Source organism: Sinohyriopsis cumingii, chromosome 7 (assembly GCF_028554795.1).
Source record: "Sinohyriopsis cumingii isolate HCF-2022 chromosome 7, ASM2855479v2, whole genome shotgun sequence".
In the NCBI taxonomy this organism is placed as follows: Eukaryota; Metazoa; Mollusca; class Bivalvia; order Unionida; family Unionidae; genus Sinohyriopsis; species Sinohyriopsis cumingii.
In genome coordinates this window covers 41,411,783-41,417,830 of record NC_142967.1, presented here as the reverse complement: position 1 = coordinate 41,417,830, position 6,048 = coordinate 41,411,783, and positions in this window count along the sequence as shown.

Genomic DNA, 6,048 nt, shown 5'->3' with positions numbered 1-6,048 from the left:
TTTATACATTTTGTATGTGCAACTCCACAACTTACCGCAAGAAAACCTGTATCCCATCCGTGCATTAGTTGTTGTAAGTGATTTTAACATGGTGAACATTTACTCGTCCTTCGTCACTTCCTTTCGTAATTATACATTCGCAAAACACCGGAAGATAACGGCGGTAACTATATGTACTTTCTGGTACCACTCTCTTCAAATTGCAAGGTATATGTTGTTTTACTTATGCGTGTGATATACAGACATAACATTTGGGCACAAGATTCCACTTTACGATACTACAGTCATATTTCACTCCTTTTAATTCTGAGAAATACAAACCGTCACTAAATTAGCAAATAATAACTGAAGAAACCTATTTACTGATAGACATAGAATCAATTATAAAACTACAAATAACGATGCACATTTAAATATACAGAAGAAAAAACACATAGTAAGGCAAAATACGCTATAGGTACCATATTGTAACAGGCTACAGACGAAAGTCTAAATGGAAGTTAAAAACGTTTACATTGGCCTATTCGTTCTGAATGTTTTAACCTACCAGTTATTTAATATAATATTTCATTTATAATGATATTTTGATGGAGTAATGTCCAAAGCTAGTATCGTCGATGTCATCTACATCGTCAACATTCATTGGCAGTGCGAATGCTTTGTTTTGCCACCATTTTACCTGATATCTTCATAGAAATCGGATCTCCGCTTTCATCATTCTAAACCAATTTATGACCAAATAGGCCATTTTGACCTAATTTTGCAATATTATTTACTTCTTGTTGACAGTTAAAATCCATTGTTAACGTCATGGTTATAAAGAATAATTTGAGTTGCTAGTGATATATCGTCATGTATCTGGGTGGGGATCTTAACTAGCTCATTAAACACCATCATTGCGAAAACTAGATCACAGGTACCTAATTTTCATACATGAAAATACTATTAAACAGTACTCCAGATATTATGTTTTGTGTTCCATGCAAATTTACAAATGCAGGATTGTGATAGTCTTCGATGTCGGTATGCTTCCTAAAGGTAAAGTAATTAATAGTAACCTTTCTACTTGCACGGTTTTGCTAATTCATGTTTAACGAGCAAATGATATTCTTTTTGCAGCTTATGTTTCCAGAACAATTTCAGTTTACGAAGGCTTTTTGTGCATTACTCAAATTAATACGAGCCTTTAGCAAGTTTGAGTACAATGATGTGTGTTTTATCACTAGTATTTTACCTGGATACGTAAACCACTACCGGCGACAAAAGCATTTATATCAACAATCCACACACTAACTGACCTATAAAAAAATCTTGCTAGATTAGACAAAAGCAATTAATTAAAGGTGGGGCAAAATGTTTTGAGGTTTGAGATGTCCGTGTTCTTGACTCATAAAGAAGAACGACACGTCGCACCTGTTTCAAGTGGTAATAGTAATTGAAAGAAACACAGATTGGATGATCGTCGTTGTTGGCGTCACCGTAAAGCTTGTACATGTAAGGCACTTTTTCTGACACTGTTGTATGTATTGGCGTGAAATGTGATGGATGTATTAACTATGAAGGAAATGGCTTATCATGCGACTTAACATCATGTGGAATCCTTTGTCATCTACAACGAGAGAACCCCCCCCCCCTTCATGAGCACACAACAAAATATGCATTGATAAACATTATTGATCTAAGCATTTAATTTTTTTGATTTAATTTAATTTTTGATGACATAATTTCAAATCATATGAATACGTCAAGGTATGTATGTAAGCTAATAAACATTGATCAAAATTTAATTAAACTGCTGTCGTACTGACAGAGAATATCAATAGTTTTGGTTGATGTTGTAGTACATAAAGTATGATGGCTGTGGACAATTCTTATCTTTATGTATTACCATGTAGTATGTCTATTATAGAATAATAAACTTGCATAGCTAGTAGACCAGGTAAATTTTAGGGTCTTATGTCACACATTTTAAAAGGATTCAAAATCATCCATACTCTGAAGACAATTAGCGTAGCGAAACAGCGAAAGCGGCAGAAGGATACCGAATAATTAATTGAAATTTTTCATACTTCACAAGTATTGGTAATACAATGAAAACCAATATGATCAAGAGCGACGTCTCTTTTAGTGTGTTGATAATTAAGAGTTACTTCTATTGACAATAACTTGCAAATTACAGGGATCAGCAGCCGACCCTACGATATTCTTTTTTGTAGAATTAAAATATCACAAACTCAAAAATGTCACATTAAAATATCCACTTTTACTTCCTTCCTTTCAAAAATCTTAAAGGTATTTATGTACTTCTATCATACATGTTTGAATTAAGTACTTATCATTGAAAGGTGCATTTTAGAATAACCACAAGTCCATAGAGACCATTAAATAGTAACGTAATAAGCTAACAGGTCTCTTAACCGAGCGAATTCAACTTTGGCATGATTCCTGTTCGAAATTAATTGTTTTCCCTTAATTTCAAGGACAATCGTTGTCTACTGAAAATTCCAACACTCCCAGACTGTAAATAATTTTACTCTAATCAGTGCATTACCACAAATGTCACTACTTTATATTTACAACTGCATTGTTTTTCCTTATTACATTTCCGTAACGTAGCGCCAGTATTTCACGCCGTGAAAATATACAACTCAATCACCAACTACACGGAACTAATTTTCCTACTCAACGCTTGGTCAGTCAAACCAGGATTTTAAGCATCATTTCGCCTGTAACTCTTCACCATATTTACCATCTTAGCAACAATAAAAAGCATCTCCAGATAATGGAACAGTCTCTTATAAATTACTCCATTGTACAATTTGTCAGTTCCTATCACAAATAATACACATGGAGACACACAATCAATCCACACAATTATATTTTACTAGGGATTACTTGGCCCATTGGAGTAGTGAAGTGGGACGATCTAGGGACAATGGGACTTATCATTAAAAACACCCCTGGGACGATCTAGGGACTATGTAAATTTAACATGGAGAAAAATCATGGGACGATCTAGGGACAATGGGAATTTAACATGGGGGAATAGTTCGTGGGACTGTCTAGGGACAAGGGGAAATTTAACATGGGGGAATAAATCGTGGGACTGTCTAGGGACAAGGGGAAATTTAACATGGGAATAAATCGTGGGCCTGTATAGGGACAATGGGAAATTAATAAGGGAAATGGAACAGGGTCGGGACCCTATTTTAATACGGTCCCGACCTGATGGTCTATGGAAATGGAACAGGCGAAAATTGAAACAGGGAGGGGGTCTCTATTTTTTTTTTTTTTTTTTAAAAAAAAAGGGGGGTAGGCAATGAAAGTCAAGGTCTTTTCGAGAGATTGGAGTGGCCCTGAAAAGGGCCTTTGGGTTTCTTCTTTTTCTAACTCTTCCACTTCTTCAACCATCTTCTCACTTTTGCCACTATTCCTGTCTTCTTTTTCTCCTTTTCTGGCATCCAGTCAGGATGGCCTAGAGCTCTAAACTTTTCCTGAACTTTTATCCAATTCTGATTCAGCCTCTCAAACTCTGCCTCTTTCTTTTTGTTTTCCTCATCCTTTCTTTCTTTACTCCATGTCTCCTTTCTCTTCATTACTTCTTCCACCATCACTTTTCTGATTAATTCTTCAGCTTTCTTCAGCTTTTCCAGACCTCTTTTGACAAAGGGCCAATCTTACCATTTCACCATTCCTTCCAAAAAACACCTTACTTCTGTAACATTATCCAATGCCTCTTTCAACATTCCAATTTTGACATATGGAGGATTAATGAACCCTCTCAACTTCTTCACTTCTTCTTCTATGAACTCCTCTATCTTCTCCTTGGCTACTTTTAGTTTGTTAGCAAAATCCAGACTGTTTCTTATCCTCCATTCTCTTTCAATTCTTTCCACTACATATTCACTATCTATCATCCAGTAGTATGTTTCCTTTAAGTTGTTGAACAGGTCAGATACAGCTACCATTTTCTTTCCGTTATTCCGTAGAATGGTGTGAATGACGAACGTTGTGGGTTCTTATAGTTAAAGCGCGGACGTGAAGGAAAACATCCCCTAAAACAAAATTTATATTACCTAGATCATCACTTAAAACGCGCGGACGTGAAGGAAAACATCCCCTACTTTTCTCATCTCATATTATCTACTATCCACATACGCAAAGCAACAATAAACAAATCCATAATCTACTATCCACACAAACGTACGTGAGCGCTTACAACACCCCAAAATCTACCATTCACACAAACCTACTTGATCACTTACAAACACAAATACCTACACTCACACTAGGAAAAAAGAGTCAGTTTTTATATTCACACTAGTCAAAATACACACATTGGCAAATGGATTACTATTTCTTTTCTAAAGGTTTGGATAGCCCTGAAAAAGGCTGTTTGTTTTTTAAACTCCAGGGCACCTGGTTAATTATGGCACCTTCCAGGCCTGGCACCACACACACATCTTCTACTCCAATCTTTCCAGTTGACTCTTTTGAGTGGGAGCGCAGAGGGAGGATGATTGGCTTCATCACCCCAATCCTCTGTCTCTGGTATCTTGTAAGCCATCCTCTCTCCTATTTTCTTTTCCTCCTCTTCCCTCTGTCTTCTCTCCTCCTCTTCCTTCTTTATTCTTTCCTCTTCTACTATGGCCTCCGCGGCCAGTTCATTTACTATGCGCCTTGCATATTCCAGGTGCATCTGGAGTTCTAACAGTTTCACAATCCTTGTATTCATTGTCTTGCTGTTAACAGGTCGACGATGGGTAGCCCAACTGACGATTAGTTTTCAATTTATACTAAAAGCGCGGACGTGAAGGAAAACATCCCCTAAAACAAAATTTATATTACCTAGATTATAACCAAACAACGCGCGGACCTAAAAGAAACACTCACTGACTTTTTTTATACTACCCATCACTATTCTAAAAAAATTCATTAAACAAATAATAAACTATCCACATACGCAAAAAGTCAAATCAAACCCAAAATCTACTATCCACGCACGTCAAACAGCAAAAAATAAAACATGATCATAATCTACTATCCACACAAACGTACGTGAGCACTTACAATCACACACACATAAACATATACAATCACACCAGAAAAGAGTAAGTGTTTATATTCACACTACTCTACATACACACATCGGCAAATCGATTGTTATTTCTTTTCTAGAGATTGGGGTAGTCCTGAAAAGGGCTGTTTGTTGCTTGTGTGAAGTTGAAGCTAGGGCGATCTTTTAGTTTCTAAGAATGTGACGTCCTCTGACGATAGACTTTCTGACGATAGGTCTGCTTCTTCGGAAAGAGAAGAAGAACTCTTTGGTGTCGATACGACAATCGACAAAGCCTCTGTCAGGTTCAGGTTGCTGCTGCTGCTGTTGTTGTTGCTGCTCTCTCTGCTGTTTCTGAAGTCTGTACTTTTCTGTCCATTCTTCTTTCTCCCTGTTAATTTCTTCTCTGAAGAGCTCTTCTATCAGGTCTTCAGTGACTTTTAACATTCTCACATTCTCTATCTCTTCAGGCTTCGGTATCAGACTGTGTCTGACCCTATGCAAATTTGCGTAGGCTTCGTTTAGCTTAGGTAGTCTGGAGCACATCTTCGTAGGAGGATGAGTCGACAATGAATGGTTAGACTGGAAACTACCCCGTTTTTTAAAGTCAAAGCGCGGACGTGAAGGAAAACATCCCTATACGGTTTTCGAGCCGGAAGGTTCAATGAGTGTCATGAGAGGGATAGTAAGAAGTCAAAGAGCATGAATCAAGATTCCTATAGCCAAACAAAGACAAAGGCATTTTTTTCAAAACACAACATTTTTTTATTCAAAAATCACTTAACACTAACAAACAACAATAACATTTTTAACAATAATCTAACAATATAACATCAAACATTTTTTTCTTTCAAATACCAAACATTTTTTTTCAACTCACACATTATTTTCGACAGGGCTGACAACGTTGTGAATGAAATTGTGATTTCCACTGTTGGAAGTCATTAGGCCATTGATGGACACTACGTTTCCTAGCTTGAGACAAAAGACCA